Here is a 25,322-nt window from a genome sequence, read left to right as displayed (position 1 = left end):
AAGAGAGGCCCAGATTTGACACGGACCAGGAAAAGCTGGTTGGGACCTACGGTCCTGAGTTGTCCCAGCTTCTCCTTGCAGCCTGTGAAACCCTCTTTCCCAGGCCCATTGCCCTGAGGACTGAGGTTCTACAGAAGGCCACAGCAGTCTCTCGTCCAATAGCTCTGGCAGCTGCTAAGGTAGAGACCAAAGCTCCAAGGATTCTGGGCAGGTAAACAAAACAACAAATTCAGGCTGGGGTGAGAAAAGAAAAAAACACATTAGAGCTGTTTTTGGCTGGAAAGTTGCTTTCCATCCCGTAGCTTTAGGACGCAAGCAGCATAGTGTCCAGAGGCACACAGCTGTATAGAACAATTCAAAAATTGCCTTGTTGGACTACAACGTGCCAATTTTTCCAATCTAGAGCCATTTTCACTATTACAGTCTGTGCCGTCTAAGCCGGGAGAATTTTCTTCTGGGAGGGAAAATTGATTCCGAGGTTACCATTTACCCCCATTAGCACAGCACGCCCCATTCCAAAACTATTCTTGGGAACCAAGGGGGCCAGAGGAAGCTCTAGAGGCCCCTGGCGAGGTTGGTGCCCAACATCCCGGGTGCTAACAGCCAAAGTCCATTAGCCCCATGTCTCAGGGGGGCAAGAGAGTGAGTGAGGCGGAGAGAGGCGGGTGAGAGGAGTACAGAGGAATTGGGAACGCGTTTTTCCAGGAATTCCTGGGCTTCGGAAGTTTGCTGGTACAGCTCACTGCATCTGGGTGGATTGGGAACTTCCATGAGCTGCACAGCAGGAACCAAAGCTAAACTCTGCAGAGACCCTCTTTATTCTGACCTGTAGCTCTTACCTGTGACTGCCCTCTCTAAAGGAGGCCAGAGCCCAGCAGAGGAGTGTCCTCCAGGAGCTGGTTTGGAGGTGCCCATCCCATTCCCATTCCTTGTACCCAGCTGCTCAGGGCCCAGGTCTTTGCCAGATAACACAGCTATAAGGCAACTGGCTTTGCCTGCCCAGGTGCTCTATATGGAAAATCACTCCAAGCCATTCTAAGCACAGTCAAGAGCCAGCAGCCTTGATCATGGGGCGTCCTGTGACCTCCATCTTCCCAAACATAGAGCAAAGACCCATCAGCCCAGCAGAGAAGGCAGTGGTGACAGCGGCTGCTACAAAACAAGTAGAGAAAGACAACTGTGGGAACAAAAGGGAACAGCAGGCAACGGAGGAAGGCAGCACATCCACTGACCTCCCAAGCGTTATTTTTTGCATGCCTATGACAGAGCAGTCGGCACTGGTCTTGGATCCAGCAAGTCAGACTCTGAATTCTGGCTCTGCCACTTGACCTTGAATAAGTTACTTAATCTCTCCCAGCCTCTGTTTCTTCTCCCTTAGCCTGGAAGTAAAAATAACCACTTGGCAAAGTTGAAGTCAACATTAAATAAGATAATATAGCAAAGGAGTGATTATATACTAGTTTGCTCAGCAAATATATATGTATGTGTGTATATAAACAACTAAGGAAGCCCACCATCCATTCAAAAATGTCTCTTTATTGTCTGTAGAACGACATAGTTTCATTCTTCTTGCCAGAGTTTGCTTCAGTGTCTGAGATTGTGGCTATGCGGATGACCCGCTCCGGACTGGTCAGAGAGCTTAGAAAGGAGGCCCCCTTAGTGCTGGGGGCTGTGGAGAGAGGAAAGCACTCCAATACAGCTTGTCTTCCTTCCGTAAACATTTAGAGCATCTGCTACATGCTGGGTCCTGTACTAGGCACTGGGGCTCCCCAGTGAGCCGTATTTGGTCCAGTTCCAGGCCCCTAGGTGCCAGGGAAGCCAAGGCACCAGACCCGTAAATAGAGCTCATTACAACCCTACACGGTGAGGGCAGGGCAGGCTCACTGAGAGGGGGTCATGGGACCGAAGGCGCGAGGAGGGCCTCCCAGGGGTGGGTCCGGGCACAGCGGCTGCTTCCGTCCCTGCAGAAACTGGGAAGTTGACCTCTCTTAGTCATCGGGTGATTTGTGTGGGAGGGGAGGGGAGCGCACGCGCAGGGCTAAGTGCTGACGGGACGTCCCTGTCAACACAATGTTCCGCCTGGCCGGGCCTTCATATATAAAGATATTTAATGAATTAGTTAATTAATGAGAGGAGTTTGATTGATAGATCATATGGCGTTCGCAGCAGGGTGAGTCTGACCCTCGATATCGCCGCCTCGGCTGCAATCCGTCCCCCTCACTGGTCGGGAGAGCGCGGTGGCTCCGGCAATTTGCATGCATTTAATGTAGCTCTTTAATAGGATGTAATGTTAGCGAAAGCCAAAAGCGCAGCAGCTGTAACTTAAAAGACAGCCCCATTACTGCAAGCCTTATAATTAGGGTAAGAGGGAGACTCGGTCTGCCATATGTTAAACTCTTTTGAGGTTAATAGCTCTGTAAGATTTTTGCAATTTAAAAAAATTACACTTGAAGGATGATGACAAGGCTTATCAATGAGGAGCTTCTCCGCCGGAGGGAAGGGACAGAAGGAGCCCATGTCCCCCAAGGCCCTCTTTCCCGGGGACGTGGCCAAGTGGCCCCTCTCCCGCCACAAGTCCCTCCTGTCCCCACCTGCTTCCAGCACCCCGGCCCCATTAGCGCCTGGCCGCGGCTCAGCTTCGCGGAATCAGAGCTCGCCCACCTGGCTCGGCGCAGTCCCCGCAGTCCCCGCATCCTCCAGTCCCCGCATCCTCCGAGGGAAGGAGGGAGGGCGCCAGGCGATCGGTGCGCACCGTGCCGGGAGCAGCGCGGCGCGTGCTTACCTTGCAAAGTCCCGGGCAACTCCAGAGCAATTACGGGTCCCCGCAGGTTCCCGGGCGCTGTTTGCACATTCCCGGCCTGAATCAGAGAACACGCAGCAGGCGCTGCCCCGGGGTGGGGAGAGGAATTCGCTGGGAATTTGCTTGGTAATTACCGGGCACAAGGCCCTGGGGGTGTTTGCCATCTCTGTGCCAAAGCCCACGCGGCAGGGTTGGGGATGGGGTGAGGGGCGAGTGTGATGCGGCGCCCTAGCTTGGGCCCGATGGACCGTGGAGCGCTGGCCCCTGCACCCCGACCGCGATGTGGAACAGGAGGGCCTCCCTCCACTCACCAAGCCCTTGTGAGCCCGGCTGCACCCTCCCAGGCTCTGGTGTCTTTCCCGAGGGCCCCTTCCCAGCGACCCAGAGGCCCCGGGTGGCGGTGGGGGGCAGTCAGCGGGAGTCCGTCTCTGGAGACTGGAGTAGCCTCCTCCCGCGGTCCAGTCCCACAGCCTGAGCCCGGCGGGGAGCCCGGGAGGGGCAGCCCGCCAGGCACATCCTCTTCCTCAGGAGTTCTGCCGCCGGCATCTTTCCCCTCCCCCTAGCTGCCACGCGGAGTGCGTGGGAGTCGGACCAAATTCCTGATGACAGACATTCCAGACAAAACAAGGGGGAAAAAAAGAAAACCCTCTTATTTTATTATTATTTTTTTAAGGGGACTCTTGTTAAAAGGAAATTACGGGAGCGATCAAATTACTGCTAATTGCACAATCACCTGATTATCTCTGGTACCAAAAATACACGCGATCCTTTTCCCCTCCCAGCCACTCAAAGAATTCTCAGGGACATCTCTTGGGGAAGGACACAGCCCTCTCTGGCCAAAACACCAAAGAATATGAGGAAAGGGGGCTCGTGGGTGAGGGTAGCAAAAGGAAGATTCAGAGAGGCCACGGTAGATCCCCAGAGAGGAGAAGGAAAGGTTTAGGACAGGATTAGGGAAGAGATGGAGTAGAGGAGAGAGGTGGCCGCAGAGAGCAAGAATGCATCTTCCGGGGAGTTATATGTCAGAGCTCACAGGGCTCCAAAGAGGTGAGACCCATGGAGGTTAGGTCACTTGCCCAAGGTCTTTGGACCTCGCTGCCTGAGTGTGGGCTGCCTGAGTGTGGGCCGGTGTTGGGTGGGGCCTGGGGGAAGCTGTTGAAACCCTCTAAACCCTCATTGCATTTGGGGGCAGAGGTTATGGTGGGCTTCTGCAACCCAGGTACAAAAACCTTTGTTCATATTACAAATCTTGATTTGAAATGCTGCTTATTGGGAGCTACTAAAAATTAGCACAACAATAATAGCTAAATTTTGTTAGTGCTGGTTTATAAAGCATTTTCCCATCTGCTTTCTCACATAATTCTCTCACCTACCCGTTCCATCGGAATCCCCATTCTCGAACGAGCTAACAGAGACTCAGATGATGTGAAGAACTCCTCAGAGGTCATTGGAACACGTAAAACTCCAGGCCCGGCATCTTTGCCCTGTGTCTCAGAGCCTGTCTTGGAGAGATGAGCCAAGGCTTAAGGGATTTCTCTGTGTGGGTCTGAGGCCGTGTAAATAAGGTGCTGAAGTTAGGTTTTATTATCTCCTTTACATTCATTATTTTTTTAAGTCAATGGCCCGGGCAGTCTCTCCGCTTGGATGTGGCTCAGTCATCTGGAGCTATGTTTTTTTTCCCACGGGAAGGGACTTCAGTTGACACGCCAGCCTGAAATGTCACTTTCGGGTCACCAACGATGCCTCAGCTCCTTGACGGGAAAAGGCACGGATAGATCCTGGTTGAAGAGCCCACTTCCTGTTCTCCCCCACCCATTTTGCCAGCCAATCAGGATGAAGAGAGAGACCTTTCCCCCAGTTCCCCATCCTCTCTGCTGCCACAAACTGGGGAGCAGGAGGCTTAGAGGATGTAGCCCCAAGAACCCTGTCAGTGCCAGGCAGACACGAGGGCCACTGCAACTTCCCGGAGACTCTTTGGCAGTCAAGACCCCTCCTCCATAGGCACCACATCCCCACCACTCGTTTCCCCTCGGAGCAGCCATGGCAGATTCAGAATTACCATCTACAGATCAGTAACAGGCCAATTACGGGCGCCTTGCCTGCAGCCAGCGGGACCTCCCTCTGGAGGAGCAATGGGGGTGCATGCAGGAACATAGGTTCCCTTCATTAGGGCAGCTGGCCTCCAAGTGAGACCAGAGCAAGGCTGAAGACTCTCAGGACTGGGGGCTGGGAGGCATCTTCCCAGGAAGGGCTTTGAACTCAGGAGAAGTGAGGAAGATGTGGAGGTGAATTGGCCTAAGAAGGTCTCTCAGGGGAAGAGGCTGACCCCAGGCCTGTCCACCCATCCAACCAGCTCCCAACATCCTCTCCCCCTACACACAGCCCACTTGAGAGAAGTTAATAAAAAGTAAACAAGCCGATTCTTCCCATCAACTACCCCTGGGCAGAAGGTCCCACGGCCGAAGGGGTCAGTGGGCGGTCAAGCAGGCTATCTGAGGCCAGAGCAGGCAAAGGGCTTGAGGGCTATTTCCCAATAAAGCCCTGCTTGACAAAGTCCCCAGGCTCTAGAGAGGCCCCTTCCCCTAAAACCAAGCCCTCCATCTAGTTAGGAAACGTGGTCCCTGTGATATAGATGCTGAGGGTTAAAGATGAATCAGGCTTGCCCTGCTAGGAGGCTAGAGTCTACTGGGAAAGACAGACACGTGGCCGCTTGACTTGGAGAAATCACATATCTCAGAGTTCAACACCCTCAAGTCATAGAGAAGAGGAAACAGAGGTTGGGAGTGAAATGCCTTGAGCCAGGTTTCCCAGTTAGCGGCTGGATCTCGGTGGGAAGCAGCTATCCCGACTCCCCGTCCAGTGCTCTTCCCATCACGAGGCGGAGCTGAGCGGGAGCTGGTGCTGCACTCAGCCCCACGGAAGAGCCGCAGCCACCGTCCTCACCTGCCGCTCTCTTCCAGGTGAAGAAGCATGATTAGCAGCCGCTTCTCAATCCTTCCCGCTCGGCCAAAGGTCTGGTGTTTCATTTCTACCCAGCAGAGGAGCTGGTAACATTTAAATTATTTCATTTAAAAGGAAATTTCCTCAACCCCATCTATTCTCAGGCAGGATACCTTGGCCAGGACAGGACATAGGGAGACTGGGGACACGGGGCCGCAAGAGGGGTGGTGGACCACAGCTGGAGTCCTCTCCTGGTCAACCAAGGGGAATGCATTTCGTATTGCGCTCTCTTGTTCGGTGAGAACAAGGTTGGGTACTCGCTACTGTTCTGCCATGCCAGACCACCTCCAGCCTCAGGGCCTTTGCTCTGACTGTTCCCTTTACCTAGACTTTCCCAGCTATCAGCACGACTCACTCCTTCACCTCTTTTAAGTCTTTGCCCCAAGGGGACATGGTGAAGGACATCTCCCCTGACCTCACTAAGTAAAAGCAAAATACCCTCCTCCCCGTGTTCAGCATCCCCACCCTGCTTTCCAGTTCTCCATAGGACTTCACGACTTCTAGCTTATTATATAATGTATTCACTCGTCATATTTTGTGTATGTCCCACTTCTGCCACCACTAGAAATCAAATGTCAAGAGGCCAAGGGCCTCCTGTGTTTCGTTCACAGTAGCTAGAACACTACTTAGCACGTATTAGATGCTCAGTAAATAATGAGTAAAGGAATGAATCAAGAGTCTTCAAATATGAGAGCTGGGAGAAACCTTGAAAATGAGCTAATCTCAAACCCTCAAATTGTGGGTGAGGAAGATGGGAGCTGCAGAGAGTAAGAGAAGGAGGAGGTGGTGACATTTGAGGTAGACCTCCTTTCCCCTCTTCCTCTTTTTCTTCTTCTTCAACTAGTTCATTCCATGCATTTGTTTATTCATTTATCCATTCAGAAAGTATTCATTGGACATTTACTACTTTCTAAACACCATGCAAAAAATAATCATAATGTTAGACACATATTGATCACTTTGTTCCATTTATTTCATCTGAACAACCCTGTAAGCTTAATTCTGTCAGTATCCCCATTTCACAGATGATAAATTAAGGCTCAGAGAGGTTAAGCAACCTGCCTAGTCACACAGCTAGAAAACGGCTTAGGTGAGACACATACCAAGGTCTGTTTGACTCCAAACATGTGTGTTGCACCACGACATCTTTTTTCCCTCTTTTCCTTTACCTTCCTGTCTCTTGGGCCAGACTAAATGGCCCAACCAAGGTGGCAGCCAAGGTCACCCAGAGCTGGAGCCCTTTTGAAGTGGCACAATCCTGTCGCTCCAAAGACCCCCTCGAAGCCACCTCTCTCCACCCCACTGCCCTCCTCCTCCTGGCCACACGCGCTGAGCCCCACATACAGGCACTGGTATGACTCACAGCACCAAGATCGGTCCCTGGGAGGGAAAGAGGGCCCATAAAACCTTACGGCAGTTTTATGACGTATTCTTAGCTTTTACAGGCAGACGGGGCGGCCGAGGCTGGCGAACAGCAAGTGTCTTGGGCAGATGGGCGGGCTCCATGGACCAAGAGCTAGTGAGAACAGCTGCAAGTTTTTTTGTGAAGACAGCACCATCTTTTAGCCGCCCGAACGGGGAAGGGCAATGCAAGAAGCAAACATTTCTTCAGACCTCTATAGTTTAAAGAACGCCGACCAGGCAAAGCAGGTATTATTTCAGATTCACAGATGAGGAACCCTGCAGAGAGGTTGTGGAGACTCCAGCTTTCCTTCCTGAATTCAGATCTGATGCTATGCTCCTGGGACCGCCTGGCACAGCACTAACTCTCAATGACCCCTGCTACTTCTGCCCACAGAGACAGGCAGTATCAGGCAGTCACCCCTTATATGGTCTCAGTCCAGACTCCATCACCAGGACATCCCAGAGCAGCTCCCGAGTAAATTTCTGCTACCAACATCCAAGTATTGGGGAACATATTACCCATGTCTGTGCCCCCGGAGCCCTAGCTCGACTCCTCCACCTCCCTTCATACTTCTCCTCTTCTATTCTGCAGGCCACCCCCATCTTGTCATTTCCAATGCACAGCTTATATCAGCACCAGATGCGGGGGGTTCAGAGAGATGGCAGTGCCTCATAGATGTAATCACCTGCACTCTCTGATTTATTCATATCACTCCTGAATTTCTAATGAAAAATAAATAACGTGGGTCTGGTTGTGCCTTTTGGACAGATGAGGAAAGAGGTTCAGAGAGGTCAAGCAATTTTCCCCAAGTCACACAGCTGATGATCGAGAGAACCAGGATCTGAATCAGGTGTCCTGACTCAAGTCCAGGTCCCCTTCCCTTCTCTTCGGTAAGTTTCAGAGAGTCCCAGGTTGCTCCTAGTGGTTCAGTGTGGCACTGTTTCAGATTCAGTGGGAGTATTGCTTCCTTCCTAGTTGAAAGCTAGGACTGGCTTTCTTAGCTACTTTGACCCAGCGTGTCTGGGCATATTTTAGCTTGTGGTTTTTCTAGTACATGGGTGGTCTTCCTTAGTTATCAAATGCCAACACCAGCCCCCCGCTGAACACAACTGGCACCTCTAACATCCCCTCACGTGGCCTGAGCTAGGGACCCAGTTAATCATCCTTAGGCCAGGGATCCTGCATCTTTGGATTACTAAGTTCAAGAGGTGTCCTACCTGAAAATCATTTGTCCAATCATCTAGCATGGTTTAAACTCCTCTTCCATGGAATCTTCTTAGTGAGGCTTTTCCGGGCTTGGCTCCTTGACAACACCCTGAAGTATGGTGAACAGGACCCCATACTAATCTGGGCCCCTCCTGTCCCTGAAGCCTCATCTCTCTCTATGCCTTCTTCCCCTCTCTCCCCTGCTCCAACCCCCCCTCCATGTCCCAATCACTGGCAGTGCCTGCAGCCTCTCAGGGGCCGTCCCACCCCTCCAGCCCACGCTGCTCCCCCACAGCTGTGCAGCCCCCCTGTCTGGATGCCCTCCCAGTCTCCTTTGCCTGCCAATCACCTACTCATCTGTCAAGAGACAGCACAAAGGTTGCCTCCTCTGTGAAGCCTTTCCTGATACACATGCCTGTCTCTCCCGCCAGAGAAATCAACCACCCCTCCTCTGCACAGACCTCGCTGTACCCTAATGAAGGAACTAGCTCCCTGCTGGGTCTGTGAGCATGTGGAGAGCAGGGACGTTGTTCGATCTCTCTCATAATCTTATCAGAGATCCTGGTACACTGAAGCTGCACCACGTGTGCTCACTGAATACAGAAAGACGTTAACGGATGACCATTGGCTGCATGCGTGGAAAGAGAAGAAACTACGCCATCACAGAGTCTAAAACTTCACCTGTGTGTCCATCGATGGACGAACTGAAAAACAAAGTATCATCTATACATACAATGGAATATTACTCAGTCTTGAGAATGATAGGAATTCCGACTTGTGTTATGACATGGATGGACCTTGAGGACATTATGCTGAGTGAAATAAGCCAGACACAGAAGGACACACACTGTGCGATCCCACTTACAGGAGGTCCTGGAGCAGTCCAGTTCAGAGACAGAAAGCAGGTGGTGGTTGCCAGGGCTGGCGGTGGTGGTAGGGTGCTCACGACTCCCACAGGGGAGTCTTCCCATGTCCCCTCAAAGCCCTCCCTGGTAGTGGAGCAGCCTGCCTCTCCCCCACAGCTACAGAACATTTCATAGCAGTGAGTCTGCCCCGGTGGGGTTAAGCTCTACCCTAGCCCTCCCCTTCCTCAGTGTAACCGGTGAAAAGTTGCATCTGGACTCTGCCTCAAAAACCAGTGTTTGGGAGATATATACCTATACACACACACGTTTGTTCGTTGATTTACACAGAGGTACCACTGGCAGGCTTTGCATTTCTGGGCTGTCTTGCTTTGCTCGCCTCACACCCTTTGGCTCCGAGAATGCTGGGAAACTCAAATGATGGCAGTGTCCCTGGCCTGAACCCTTCAGCTCTTAGCAGACCCTCCTCACGTGTAGCTCTGCAACCCTCTGCAGTGGATGGTCGGGTGCTGACAGCAACGTGGTGGGAAGCAGGCGAGCATCTATCCAGGAGCAGCAGGGGAGAGCTGGCGTGAAGCCTCCCTTCCCCGCACAGGCCACGAGGAGGAAGAATAGTTAAGGCTGGAACCTTAAATGCAAACTGCTTTCGAAGAATCTGTCACACACGGAGCGCCTCCTAGGAAAGTCGGACCCTGAAAACTCAAGTCGGTGTGGTACCGGAGGACTCGTTTATTGAGCACCTATTATTTGCAACACGCTGGACTGCATACTTTGGGCTGTGCCTGCTGCAGCACCTCCAGTCTAGAAGGGCAGATGCCAAGGGCCCAGGCAGATGCTAAGTTGTAATACAGGGCCGATGCACGGTGTCAGGACATGCATTTCCAATGCCTTAAGGGTTCAGAGTGGAAGCGAGATGCTCAAACCCTGGCAAGGTCTCCAGCGAAGCCAGCCTATAAACACAGATAGCCTGTGGGCCTGCGTTTCCAGGAGAGTAGGGAGCACATTGAAAGGCTGGCAGGATCCGTCATTCTTCTGGAATAGAAGAGGCCAGGGCCATACACTGACTACTCCTCCCCAGGCAGGCACCTGGTGTTTTCCCAAGCCTTGGAATAGGAAGGAGAGAGATACTGAAGTCCCAACCAGTCCGGAAAACAAGATATAGGTTGAGCAGAAACAAAGCCAGTCTTCAGGATCAGACAGACCTGCGCTCAGTCTTGGCCCTTTCACTTACTGTGTGGCCTTGGGAAAGTTACTGAACCTCTCTGAGCCTTAGGTTCTCCACCTGTACTATGAGGATGACAACCCTTTCACGTTATGAAATAAAGAGGTGTATGGAAAGCCTCTAGCATAGACCTGGGAAGGAGCTGGCACTCAGTCAGTGAGAGTGGGTATTATTGTTAGTATCCGTAAAATTTGCCTGGGTGTTCCTTCGGGGCTTTTGATGGATGTATCTGGTATCCAGGTAGGCCACATAGCCCTAGAAGTTTCCCAGTGCTGTTGGGAGATTCCTTATTTCCGAGCTTGAGACATGGGTGAAGGTGTTGCATGGTCCAATGTTAATTAGTACTGATACAGGGTTTTGGTGAGGATGAAATGAGCTACCATACATACAAGAGCATCTAGCAGCATCCGGCACAGACTAAGTGGCAGTGTGGTGTAGACGTGCAGAATGGACTCTGGAGGCAAACTCTGGGGTTTGTCGCTTGGGGTGTGAGCCTGAGCACATTATCTTTAAGTTCTCTGTGACTTGCTTTCCTTTTCTGTGAATCGAGGATGGTAAAAATGGTGCTCATCTCACAGAGTCGTGGGATTTTCATGATATAATAGGTACAGAGAACATGGAGAAGTCCCTCACCCTCGGTAGGGCTCTGTGAGTGTTTGCTCTCATGATTATGAGGTTCTGCGTCCATCTTTGCCACTGCTGTTGTTTGGGCCAAGAGCACTGGACCTGAACCCAGGAAACCCACGTTCAAGTTCTGGCTCCGACAATCGACGGCTACCTAACAGCGGACAGGCGACTTTGCTTCTCTGAATCCGTTTCCATGTCTGAAAACTGGAGACAGTAATGCTCATCCCACTTACCTTGATGGGTTAATGTGAGAACAAAAGCACTTTGTAAACTGTAAAGAGTAATAAAATTATAACAGGCAAATGAAAAAATAAAGTTGTAACACAATATTAAAGTACCTTTTTAATTTGTGGAAAAGAGAAAAATAGAGAGAGATAAACATGCACGTTTATTCGGAAATGGGAAATTTCTCAAAGGATAACTGGTGGGACCTAGGAGATGAGAATGGGCTTGAGACATTAACATTTTACTTGAAACCCTTCAGTACTATTCAAATACATTTTTTGAAACAAGCAGGTTTTCCTCACCTAACTTAAAACCAGAGCAGTATTTTCCCGGACATGATGGATTCTTAGTAGATTTCATAGAACTTCAGACAATTCAGATGCTTGCCCTGGTTCTGAAGTGGAAATGAACAGGCACTCGTGGCGTCAGTTTTTCCATCGGTGAAATGGAATAGCCATTTCCTTGTCACCGCCCAGCTTTACAAAGCTATGGGGAAGATAAAAATATGATCCCGAGTAAAAATAAAAATGAAGACAAACACAAAACCTTTTTTGAAACTAACTTAATTACCTCTAACCGAAAATCCACGAGCTTCTAGGTCTGTCCTTACATAGGCATGGCTCCCACCCAGAGCCTGAGGGAAAGGAGATGCACTATCGTTTCTGCCCTGGGGGGCTCGGCATTGGTGTTCACAGTGACCCTGCACACAGCCTGAGCAGGCCAGGGCCCCTACCCTGCCGTCCGGACTGCCAGAAGAACCCACCCCATACACACAGACCCAGTTCAAGGATCCGGAGAGGAGGACTCTTCAAGGAGCCCCAGAAGACAGACTGCGTTACCTCCCACCTAAGCGAGACACCTCTGCTGCTCCAGAGGAGAGGCGAGAGGAAGCCAGGCTGGGGAAGTGGCTTGAGCCCCCAGACCTCAGACCCCACCCCCCAGCCCCATGTCCCCGCCCTCCTCTCTCAGAGCCTCCCAGAAGCCTCTCTCCTCTTCCCTTCCCCGGGGCAGTGGCTGCTTGGTATTCACACCATGTCATGCTTGCCTGTCTCCATTTGGAAAAGTCTCTTTGTGACCTCTCTGTATCTCTCAGTTGCCTTTGTGGGGGGAGGGAGTGAAGGGGAAGGGAGAGAGAGATCATCTCAGCATTTACCCAATTAGTGGTAATTAGAAGGCAAGGCCGGATGCTCTCCTCGCAGCTGCTCCAAAGGGCAGAGACGGCTCCAGAGTAGCTGCTAAACGGGCATCGGACACACTCCGTCTGTGAGAGCTCTGAGCAGCCGGCTCCTGGCCCTCAGAGCCCCACCTCGCTCCCCGCCCAGCGGACACCCTCATCTTTCTCCCCACAGCTGCTTCTCCCAGGTCATTTCTGGGGTTTGCCCTGGATTCTCAGCCCCCAAAACAGCAACCATGGGCTGTGTCAACCAGGGCCCCCTCTGGGCCTATACCTGGGTTTAGGCCTGGTTCCCATGGTAACCCAAGCCCCACCCCCTGCAGAGTGCAGCTCCCAGGAATGGGCATCTACCTTCCCAGACACCCACTGCTTTGGTTCCTAGTTACCTTGAAGTACTCTGGTCTGGCACAGAAAGCCCTACAAGGCAGGGCAGCTGGTCCTAACTCCATATTCTTGGGTCACAGTTGGGTCACAATTCCTCTTCCACTCACTTGGGTCCAGACCGCAGGTCTACAACTGCAGTGGAACCTTAAATCTGATGGCATCTCAAGAGGTCGGCGTGTCTGCTCCTCCTCAGCAGGTGATCTCAGTAGGTGGAATGGAATTGAGAAGCTATTTTTACTCGGAGCACGGCCTGCCCTGACCCCGGCATAAGGAACCAGCTGTTTGGGGACTGTCCATTTTATTAATGGCTCTGAGGAGCCTCTACGGAGATCCATTATCTCCATGCCAGGGAATATACTATTAATTCCCACCTGTGCCAGATTACCTACAGTTAGTGGTTGGTACTTTTCCACGGTCTCACGACACATCTTAATCAGACGGTGAGTGAGTTTAATTAGCCGAAGTATAGGTTTTATTTTTTTATTCATATAACCACTTAATCTAATGGAAGCCTATTATCTGTGGCTTCTTTCCCATGCATAGTTATGGCTGTTTTTAATTGATGGTGCATCAGGGGTTGCAGCTACAATATGGCAGCTGGAACACAAAGTCGCCTTTCCCCAGAATGAAGGTTGAGAAAATGCGTTGTCAGTGAGGCATCAGATTTCTTGTTTTTACTGAGATGTGAGCTCCCATGTAGAAACTGCTGGCACCTGCCAAAAGGAAGAAAATGCGGATCTCAGCTGGGCAACCCCTGGGCTTCACTGCTGCAAAATGCCCTTCAGGAGCCCTGGGGCAGAAGCCAAATCAGGAACAGCTGGGGAAGGTAGCTATTTGTCAATCCAACCAGATCATAATCAACCCCAGGGCAGGAACCAAGTCTTTTTCTTGTTCTGTTTCCTCCACGCCACAGGCCCTGGGACAGGCTCAGGTACCTGTGTGCTCTCCATAGACAGGTGGTGAATTAAACTCAGGGCTGAGATGGTGCAGGAAACCCGGACTCTTGCAGAGAGAGTCACCATCTTGAATGTGAAGATGATCCTGAAGTTGCCCACGCAGAGAGAGGGATCCGCGTTCAGAGGTGACCTGGGGCTCTCAGTCCATCCACAGAAGATCCTAGCTGTTCCCATTGAGAAATCAGACCCTGGTCTTCAACTGGGATGGATTACCAACGTTCCAGTGACCATCTGGGACAGAGTGTGATCTCTAGGAACCAAAAAGTGTCCCATTCACCCAGATTGTAAGGGAAATGAGCGGAAGGGTGGAGTATCTGGTCAAAAGTAGGAATCCATCCATTTTCTTTGTGTGTGTGTGTGTGTGTGTGTGTGTGTGTGTGTGTGTTGAAGTATAGTTGATTTACAATGTTGTGTTAATTTCTGCTGTACCACAAAGTGATTCAGTTTTTTATATATATATATATGTATATATATATATATATCTTCTTTTTTAAATATTCTTTTCCATTATGGTTTATCACAGGATATTGAATATAGTTCCCTGTGCTATACAGCAGGACCTTGCTGTTTATCCACTCCATATATAATAGCTTACATCTGCTAACCTAACTTCCCACTCCATCCCTCCCCCCAACCCCCTCCCCTTTGGCAACCACAAGTCTGTTCTCTATGTCTGTGAGTCTCTTTCTGTTTCATAGATAGGTTCGTTTGTGTAAATCCATCCATTTTCTAATAACTCTAAAAGGCTTGGGCTTCCTAGAGGTAAGCTGTCTTGAAGGCTTGGTAGGAGAACCTGGCAGCCGGTTAGCAAAGCCTCAAGCTGACCCAGAATGGAAGGACTTGGGTCTTTGATCAGTTTGCCGAGTACCTTGGGCTGAGCGAGACAGGGAGCCCTATTCACCCCTGAGGGAAGCTGAGGAGCTGCGGACAGGAAGTGTTGTCCCTCTTGCCCACCCGCACACGCCCACCCTCACTTTACCTCTTGCCTCCAGCTCTCCCCAGACCCGTTAGCTCCAGTCAGAGGAAATCTGCATAGCTAGGTTCAAAGCCTTATTTCCCCTCCTGCTTTGTCTCTTCCTGTTAAATAATGTGATACAGAAAGGAGGCCACGGGAAGGAAAGGTGCTGGATCTTTCAGGTTGAACCGTCTCTTCCAGGAGCCTCCAAGTTACCTGGGCAGGAGTCATGCACTTTCTCTCCTGGCCCCTGGCTCTAGTGGGGTATTATTGTCGGTGGCATTGGGTTTATTCCTCCCTTCCCATTTTGCAAAAATATGTGTACGGAGACTCCTGTGCCTGACCCACAGTCAGCAGCAGACAGGAGCCACAGATTCCTGTTGCAGCATTTTACAGGGTGACGGATCAGATAATGTACACTTAGCGAGTGCACAAATAATGTGAATCAGGGTTGGCATAGTGCAGTGAGGTGTAAAAAAAGCAATTTGAATTGTTCTAGGGAAACGCCAGAGCCGCTCTGACATGCTTGCTTGCCAGAACGCTGCCCTGTGCCCCTCCAGAGGGCTGAGCTCCAGGTTCTGGCTGGAATGGCAACGAGGCTGCCCAGCACGGCTGGCCTGAAGGGGAGCTCCCCCAGAGACGGGAGAGGTTCTGCATCCACACACAGAAAGGAGATGGCATGAGTGAGCGGATGAAACGGGGCTCCAACTCACACTGGAGGGGATAGTTTGACCCACTGAGCTGTTGAGACAATCATAGTAAGGAGGGAGGGAAAGAGAACGAGAGAGACTAAACTCTGTGTCCCTGGGGATGGCCAGACCTGGGCAGCAAGTTGATGCCGGATGTGTATCGACTGCGGTAGATCTACCCTTAGCCTCCCTGGACTGCCAGAAGTCATCTAGTCCGTTCCCCTGCCTCCAGACAGAACTGTGCCTCCTCTTCCACACAAAAAAGTGGGTTCTGAACTTGTTTGAAAGGCTCTCCAAGAAAAGGAGATTTCACATCCTCTCTTAGTCACCTGTTCTTAGTGTCTCAGTATGCCCACCCTCTGCAAGTTCTTCACTTTCAGTCTAAGTCAAATCCTTCAGGCACCCTTCAGCTTACACATTTTCACGAGGGTCTGGCCACACTTGATCAGTTGATGGCATTCGAGATTACGTGTGCCCAAGCAAAGACCTGGCCGTAGTGCCACGTCCTCCCTCTCCTGGTGACAGGGGCGTAGATGAGGAGGTAATCAGCTCATCCCTCGGGCCAGCCTTCCTCCCGCTGTCCTTTCCAACCCTGGCTGCACTGAGCCTGCTTCGTCAAGTTCCCATTACTCTCGGTCTCTGCGGAGCCAGACTACCCGTTGACACTCTGCAGGTTGAAGAAGCCGATCCTCCTCTGGTGCTGTCCCCATCAGCCTCTGTCCTCACAGCCTCTCCTCCCAACATGCTGCTTCCATGAGGTTTCCTGTCCAGAGCAGGAGACAGGCTGTTTATCACTGTGACACCCACTGGGCAGCCTTACCTCGCAAAGCCAAAGTGTCTCTGCAACCCTCCCAACGCTGACCTTCCCCAGCCTTAAACATCATCCCCCAGCCCCCTGGGGGAAACCAAGGCTCTGCGCACAGAAGATGGTCAATAAAATGGTTTGAATTTATTTTTCAATAAGAGCAAGCGGACATTGCCAACCGCTTCCATTAAATACCTTAGTCAAACCAAGCTCTAAGCCTGAAACTCAGCATCTGGGTGGTCTACGAGACCCGGTCAGAGGGGAAAGTGGTAGGAAATCTCTTGACTGTTTCAAATGAAAGCCGATTACAGGGAGAGTTTTTTGGTGGCTCGGGAAGCTGAGAGGTTTCGGGATAATGGATAGCCAGGCTGCCGCCTGCCCACCTGCATTACTGACCTCAGGGTGGCCAGGCAGGGAGCCCAGCGCAGATTAAGAACCCAAACAAAAGGGAAGATAGGACAGGCCTGGGGACAGGCAGCCTGCTGAGGGACTGGCTAAGGCCTCCAGATTTTTTTCCCAGGAAATCTGGGGACAAATTTCCATGTTGTCGTTGCATAAATTTGTGTGCTTATTTGCATACATTTGCATTTGCCTTCAAAACACCCAAACTCCCAGAATATAAAATAAAATGCAATTAATTAATTAATTAATTAGCACGATGGATGGCAAATGCAGCCAAACTAAAAATACAGCATCAGTGAGGGACCTTGATAAAGGGACAGATTTTTGAGCTTGTCCCCCTAACCCAGGATAGATCTCAGGGATATGGTACAACCTATTCTGAAGTTGTCTGTCTCCCTGGCTAACAGTAAGCTCTGGGGAGCAGGAACAGACAGAATTCTTTGATCCCTACATTCCTGGGCTCCAGCACAGGGCTTGTCACATACGAGATTATTAATAACTGTTTGTAGAATATGTGACTCAATGGCCAAGTGAATGAGCGACTCCCCTGCAAACTTATGATCAGATGATAGGATCAGAAAGAACTTGGGACTTCCCTGGTGGTGCAGTGGTTAAGAATCTGCCTACCAATTCAGGGGCCACGGGTTCGAGCCCTGGTCCAGGAAGATCCCACATGCATCAGAACAACTGAGCCCGTGCGCCACAACTACTGGGCCTGCGAGCCACAACTACTGAGCCCGCGGGCCACAACTACTGAAGCCCACACTCCTAGAGCCCGTGCTCCACAACAAGAGAAGCCACCGCAATGAGAAGCCCGTGCACCGCAGCAAAGAGTAGCCCCCGCTCACCGCAACTAGAGAAAGCCCGTGCGCAGCAACGAAGACCGAACACAGCCAAAAATAAAATAAATTAATTAATTTAAAAAAAAGAAAGAACTGATGCTCCACCCTCCTAGGAACCAACTAGACAAGATTCAGGGCTGCCCTCGGAGGAAGAAGTCTTCACAGGCCAGCGAATCAGTGACATAGTTCCAGGCAAACCCTCTGGGGCAGAGTTCTGGGAGCAGGTTTGGAGAGATTCCAGAGCATGTGGGCTGTCCCAGCCCAGGGGCAGGGGCTTTTGGTCCTGAGCAGGTGTGGACAGAGATCTGGACCACATGATGGCATAAACCAGAGTGCAAAGAAAAGGCAGTGGAATCTGCCCTGTGTGTCCAAACAATGAGGCTTTATGGTCTTCTGAACCCAGAAAGGACCCAATAAGTGACCCGGCGCATCCATCCTCTGTGCCTAGCACAGGGCTTTGCACAGAAGTGATTCTTAGCGAGTTTTTACTTAAGTACCTTCTACTGAATACTCAACAAATATTGATTAATCCACTGATTGACTGACTGATTGATTCTCTGGTCACCTTTCAGCAGTCCCTAATCCTCTCCTCAACCTCAACATCTCACTCAATAGATACCACCCCTCCTCCATGCTTACAAACACAAGGTTTTCAGAGACTCCAAGAGAGCCACCATCTGGTACCATGTAGCCCACACATATGATGGTGTTGGCCCCACTGTTAACTCTTTGAAACAGGTAGTTCTACCTGATGTCTTACCTAATCTCACTTACTACAACAAGAGTCTGCTCTTTCTGATTCCAAAAATTTGGAAAAAGTATCAAGAATTACTTTTCGTTCTGCACACATCTCCCATATTGTTGATTGATTATAACGAACAGTCAAGAGAATGGACTTTGGAGCTGACTGCCCAGATTAGAATCCTGGCTCCACCCTCCCTTGCAGAACAAGCTGTCATCTCATCTATAAAATGGAGATAATAATGATAGTGACTCCATAGGGTTGTCGTGGGGATTAAATGAGACAATATCCACAGAACACTTAGAACAGTGTTGACACATGGTAAATGCTACCCGAGTGTTAGTTCTTCTTATTACTTTACAATTGAACCCCTCGTCCTCACTTTGGAGAGAAAGGTGAAACAGAAATGGCTGACTGAAAGTGATGAGGATTTGTAGGGAGTTTCACAGAAGGGACTCCTCAGGATGCAGAGGGGAGATTGAATCGTTCTCTCTTCACTATGCATCTCGCAAAATATAAACTTGGAATCTAATGCCTGAAGAGAAGCCAGGATGCTGTTTGGATAAAGAGGCGAGAGGCTCTCAGGAGCTGACCCAGGCATCTTCATGTGGGACAGGTGGCCTGATTAGGGACACCGGTAGAGCCGGGGATTTGGGGATGTGCCCTCCGGCTTTGGGGATCAAGCTGATGTGAGGCTTGGAGAGCAGATGCAGAGGAAGCAAGCCCGCCGGGGGATTAGCAACCAGGGCATTCTCGGCTTTGGGCTCTGGGGAAGACAAATGAGAAAGTCCTCACTTAGAGGATGCTGGAAAATCCCAGAAAGGGCACCGGTGCTCACACTGTTTCTCCTTCCGTTGCCCGGGCTCTATATGCAGCTTGGACACGTGACCAAGAAAGAAGAGATCTTGAAGAAGCAACCAGCTTATCCGTAAATTCCAAGGAAAACACCAAGTAGGGATTCCAGAGCCTTAAAATTTTCCTGACTTGATGTGAAGGGCATCAATAAACTGTCAGGTTCCTACCGTAGGGCCAGCTGCTTTTTTGCTGACCTTATTAAATTCATTCTTTGCAACAGCTCTGAGATGTAGGTGTTAACGGTTCCCATTTTACAGATGAGAGTAGGAGAGATTACAGATTTGCCGAAGCTCTAAAGGTAGATAAATAGAGGATGCTGTGTTAGAGGGCAGGTCTACCCAGCTCCAAAGCCTGTGCTCTACTTACCACTTTGAAGGAAGAAGGGTACAAATTGGGGAGAAAAAATGGGAACAGAGGTGTTGAGAAAGGAAGGAGATGCAGGAGCTTCGTGGTGGTTGGGGAGGGGAAGAAGCAAGAGCTGGGAAGTTGTGTGCATATGACATTAAGTGAATAGTATGCAAATGAGATGCAAAACAACATGCAAATGAGTACGTGGAGTTGTTTTTTTTTTTAGCCAACCACTCAACTCCATTTGGCACAATTGCAGCACAAGGCGTACCTGCCCAAAGCTAGCAGTACCCGTGCTACAAGCAGAAATAGCTTCTGGGCTGGAGATGCCCCTTTCCCACTCTTTCTGGGGTCTCCTTCCTCCATCCTCCTGCACTTGTCCTTTGCCCCCCTCACCCCTCCCCCGATCCTGAGGCTGAGGCCAATCACAACAGCCTCCCCGCCTCCAGACACCCCAGAAGACAACTGGTCTCATCAGCCTCCTAATGCAGTGACCTCTCACCCCTTGATCTATCTCCATTTCTGTTTACCTTCAACTGGGAGGCTTTCTGGCCACCTGGGATCAACACTGCCACTTTCCTGACCCGGCTTGTCAAGTGAATCTCCCAGCCCAGTGCCTTCCTTTACTAAATGGCAGCAGAGATGAAACGTACCCTTTTAAGGGACTGCCTCTGACACCGACCACAGTCAGCAGCTTCTTAAGTTAAGTATGACAGCTGCTTCCCCGCTAGTCTCCAGGGAATCTGGAAGAAATCTTACAAGGTGATCTTCTGAGACGCTTTATGTAGACAGTAGCTGGTAGCCTCTCGCATTCTTACAGGTGCCTGAAAAAGAACCTAGGGTCGGCCCCAGCTATGCATGCCAATTTTAATCCCTTCTTTTCTGTTTGGAAGTTCTTGCCAACGTCTACCTTATACCCTCACAATCATAGTGTCAGCCTGTTCTCTGCTATTTTGTCCTTAGTGGAGGTGGAGAATCTCTGCCCTCTCACCTTTTAATGTAAGAAAGGAATGGGGAAGTAGAAAGAATACACTTAGCAATACAGAGTTGAGACACTTATTGACAAAATACTGGGCTTTTATTTTCTCCCGCCTGCTCAGAAACCGTAGCTCATGTCCAGGGCTCAGTGCTAAGGGCCCAGGAGACCTCCTGGCTCTTGGCACAAGCAAATCGTGCAATCTGAGGAAGGCTCTGATCTCTTTGCACTATGTCTTTTATGTTTCCAAAAGGAGCTCAGGGTAATCATTATGTTTTCAAAGTCAATATCAGAAGAGCCATTTGCAAGATGGACTGTCCATGAGGGGGGTCACTGAAAGGCAGTAACCTATTGGCCAAAATATTCTTAGGAGTTGACATAGTCCAGCTATGGGAGTTCATCTTCTTTGAGAAGTCTTCCTCCCTTCTCTAGGATTCAGATCCAGATTCAAGTAACAAATATTAGGTGTATATTATGTACCAACCACTGTGCTAGGTGCCTTCAGATACATTACCTTTTAAAAAATCATCATCATAAATACCTTCAAGATAGGTATTCTTATCCCAACTTAGCAAATGAAGAAACCAAAAGTCATGGCTAATTTAATAATTGCTCAGTCTCTTTGGGTACCTTAATAGGAAGTCTTACCAGATAGCTACTTAAATGCTTTCTTTTAATAAATTTATTTATTTATTATTTATTTTTGGCCGCGTTGGGTCTGCGTTGCTGCACGCGGGTTATCTCTAGTTGCGGCAAGCAGGGGCTACTCTTCATTGCGGTGCTCAGGCTTCTCACTGCGGTGGCTTCTCTTGTTGCGGAGCAGGGCCTCTAGGCGCACGGGCTTCAGTAGCTGTGGCTCGCAGGCTTAGTTGCTCTGCGGCATGTGGGATCTTCCTGGACCAGGGTTCAAACCCGTGTCCCCTGCATTGACAGGCGGATTCCTAACCACTGTGCCACCAGGGAAGTCCCCCTCAAGGCTTTCTTAATGCTACTTTCTTCTCATCACCTTCTATTCCAGTTATGAAAATCCAGTGGTAAGCTTGACCTACCTTTTGTGGCATAAGGTTGGAGGTGGTTGCAGGTCCCATTCCTCAAAGCCTGCCCTGCCTCCCAACATTGAAACCCACACCTCCATCCCTACTGGAAGGAAGGAAGCTCCCCAGAAAATGTGAGTCAGTGGTGCTGGAAAGACCCTCTGGCAGGATCACCAGCAAAGTGCCACTCCCTTATGACCCTCTGGCTTCACGCTACAATGACTCACGATTCCAACTTCAGGCAGTCTCTCTTTCTTTTGATCTTACCATTCCTGGCATCTTCAGCGGGGAGGCTGGGGAAGCAGGCTGGAATATTAAGGGGACACACGTAGGCTGGTGACTGCATTAAATGCTGTAAATTTGGCATCTACGTGGGCCGCCGTTTTGATAAATAGCATTTTCATTATCCAAATCTTTCCATCTTTGGGCTTCTGCTGATCTAATGCTGGGCTGACCTGTGTATGAAGTGAGCAATACAGACATTGTTCTGCCCTCTGAGAGCTGAGATATGATCTCTCCTCAAGATGGAAACCTCCATCAGTTGAGACAAACACCCTAAATGCCATACCACTAGAAAGCATGAAAGAAATCAAAGATATTAAATTGGGGTAAGGCAAAAATTATAAAGTTTCCTCTAGGCCATTAGAAAATTTCCAGTTTCCCCTGAAAATTGTCCTATACTGATTCTTCTCCATACATGGCGGTCTCAGGAACTAGAACAGCATGGGGCAGCAAGTAGGCAATGCGTATATTTTATTTTTATTTATTTTTTATTATTTTTTAATGCGTATATTTTAGATGGATGGCGAGATGAATGGATCTTAGATGAATGGATAAATACAGTTGGATCAAGAGGCAGCATGGAGAAAGTCTTCTCTGATGCCCTAAAACTCACCATCCACATTTGGGCAAATGACCTTGTCTTATCATTTCACCCCCATTCACACTCTGCCTACACCAGCCCCCAGGGAGTTTGGCTGTGCCTTCGTCACATCTCTACAGAAAAGCACGTTAGACACCTCTTTCTGCCTGGGGAAGCTTGTCTCTAAGCACGGGGACATCTGGGATTATGCCTGGCCCCGAGTTCTTTATAAGGAAGCCTTAGACAATGGAGGCCCAGCTCCTTGGGAGCCAAAAAGCTTTGTGAAAAAGGCAGCTAGTTAGAGAGTGGACAGTATTTTTAAACGCATGAGTGTGCTGAATAGTTAAGCAAAAACTTTTGTTTTCATGGAAAAATTTCCTCCAAATGCTGCATCAAGCAGGGTACTGAATTTGCCACAGGCAGTTGTTGGCAAAGACAATGAGACTGTGTTTCTTCCAGTCCAGGGGAATCCAGATCAGACCTCCAGGCTACGGTCTCCAGTCCAAACACAGCCCATTCTTTCTGATGCAGAACAGTCACTCTGGGAAAATGTCTTTCAAAGGTCATAAGCCTTTCCCCTGTGTTACCGAAACCACTCATGCGCTTCCCCTGTCTAGATTTTCCTGGATCATAAAATTTTGAAGCAACCAGTCCAATCCCCCATTTTACAGAGGAAAACGTCGAGGACCAGAGAGGTTAAGAGATTTGCCATAAGTCCCACAGCAAGTGAATGGCAGAGCTGATTATCTTAAATGCCGATTCTTACCCTTTGCTCTCTTCTCTGCCAACCCAAACACAATTCATCATTTAATACCCTGCCCAAGTCTCCCCTCCTCCCCAAATGCTTTTTGAACCCAGCACCCTACAAAGATCTTTCTCCCCTTCTCTGAATTCTTAAAACAGTTACTTCTTAGAATGTTTACACTCAGCATCATTCATGAAATCATTGGCTCCCACGAGGTCGCATGGCTAGTGAACAATCATCTGTCAATATCTTTTTGACAAATGTATTCCAAGGCCCTGAAGGGCAGGAACTCTCTCTTACACCTCTTTTGTATCTCCCCTCAGGGCAGAGCATGTAAGTGATACTTGATGAATGTATGTTGAAAATGTAGCTCAATGGATAGATGGATAGACTAAATGATGAATGATAGCATTTAAAAGGTACTTAATGAATGAGAATAAATGAAAGGATAAATTAATAAAATTATTCTAAGCAGTTTAGTACGAGTATTTGCTTAAAGATGCAGCACCTCCTTACTGTACATATGTACGTACATGTGTACAGTATATATATATATGTACATACACAGTCACAGTGATTAAGTGTAACAGTCCTCAGGCCATTTCACTTTGTATTCATTTCATAGGTGATGAAATTGAGTCACAGAGTAAAGGGAAGGAACCAACCCCTCTCTCATGGCCAGGAAAAGACACAGAAGGGATTAGAGACCCAGTTGGAAATACACAGAGCACAGTCAACCATGACGAATTTCTGTTTCTTTAGAACAAAGGATGAATAATAACCTAGGGCACCTTCCAGTGGGTGCTCTCAGGCCCTAGGGGGCTGAGAGAAGATAATTCTACTCTTCAGAAAAAGAAAAAAAAACACACATAGTTAATGTTTCTTTTTTATACCCAAAATTACAGGTATGACTGGTGGGTCATTAATTACAAAACCGCCTTAATAAGCTCCAGTGAAGGCATTTAAAAAAAATTCTCTAAGTACTTGTAGCAAATGTTAGCATTAAAAATTACTCAAATCAAAATTATTTACCAGTATGGTAATTCTTTCCAAGACAACTCTAGACTTGAAGTCATTTTCCTTACTAGTACCACCCAATAGAATAATTGGCTGCAATTAGCAATGACTTTGTCATTCCTTCCAGAATTTGGCTTCAGCAACCGTGAAACATGCAGATTCTCTTCTCTTTCCCAACAGGGACTCAAAGCTTCTGCAAATCTTGTCCTCCATTTAGAAAGGAAAAGGAAAGTATTCCCCCATGTAATGCATCATGGCATCACAGAGATGGAGGGGGTCTGCCATCGCTCAGCCCAGAGTTCCTCAGAGGGTAGGACAAAAGGTAATTTAGGTGATATACAGATGAGCCTTAAAGAAAATTAATAGTTAAGTTTACTTTGACCTACATTAGAAAAACATATGACTTGCTCACCAAACCCGGGTATTTTGCATAGTATGTTTAGAGCGAGGAAAAATTTTTTAGTAAGCCAATTGAAAGAAACATATTTAAAGATCTGACAAAACTCCTCATAAAAATAGTACTTGAATAAATTGAAGTTTGGAAAATACTGATAGCCACACACCCTCATTTTATGGGACCAGAAACTGAAGGTCAGAGAGGCAGCTATGGGAGCAGAACTCAGCTCTGGGAATTGCCAGACCAGGTTTCCACTCCTCTAGACTCTGCAAGGTCTCCTTTCACCCCAGAGCAGCTGTCCGGAACAACGTGAGATTGGCAAAGTTTCTTGTGTGTCTAGGAAGCCACGTTTCAGGATTGTGCTTCCCTTCCCCAGCCTTCTCCCACTATTCCCCCCACCCTCCAAAGTCCTGATCCCCCAGTGAGATAACCTATGTTCAGATTGTTTCAAAATCCACCATCTTCCCCATCACTAGCAACTCACACACCCACCAAACCATAGTTGTCCTGGAGCCCCATTCCTTCATGGCCCCATTTCAAGCCAGTTATACTGATGGGTATTTTTTTTTAATTGAAGTATAGTTGATTTACAATGTGTTAGTTTCAGGTGTACAGTGAAGTGATTCAGTTACAAATTCCTAATTTATCCCTCTCCCCGCTTCCCTTCCCCTTTGGTAACCATAAGTTTGTTTTCTATGTCTGGGAGACTCTTTCTGTTTTGTAAATAAGTTCATCTGTATCATTTTTTTAGAGTCCACATGTAGGTGATGTCATACAGTTTTTCTCTTTCT

The 25,322-nt window shown here is 49.0% G+C and overlaps 2 long non-coding RNA genes across 3 annotated transcripts in view; both read right to left on the bottom strand.

The window, feature by feature from the left end:
- The window catches only part of LOC117202619 (uncharacterized), a 42,124-nt gene extending 38,759 nt beyond the window's left edge, over positions 1-3,365 (bottom strand). For both annotated transcript variants that reach the window (XR_007478755.1, XR_007478756.1), the window contains exon 1: positions 2,783-3,365. This is a non-coding gene — a long non-coding RNA (uncharacterized LOC117202619). The remainder of the gene's footprint in view (positions 1-2,782) is intronic.
- A 9,551-nt stretch (positions 3,366-12,916) lies between these two features.
- LOC125965175 (uncharacterized) overlaps positions 12,917-25,322 on the bottom strand; it is a 73,128-nt gene continuing 60,722 nt past the window's right edge. Inside the window, exon 3 of the long non-coding RNA XR_007478759.1 lies at positions 12,917-13,619. This is a non-coding gene — a long non-coding RNA (uncharacterized LOC125965175). The remainder of the gene's footprint in view (positions 13,620-25,322) is intronic.

Source organism: Orcinus orca, chromosome 8 (genome assembly GCF_937001465.1).
Source record: "Orcinus orca chromosome 8, mOrcOrc1.1, whole genome shotgun sequence".
NCBI classification, from domain to species: domain Eukaryota; kingdom Metazoa; phylum Chordata; class Mammalia; order Artiodactyla; family Delphinidae; genus Orcinus; species Orcinus orca.
Note: the sequence above shows the minus strand (reverse complement) of the source record. Positions and strands in the feature narration are given on the sequence as shown.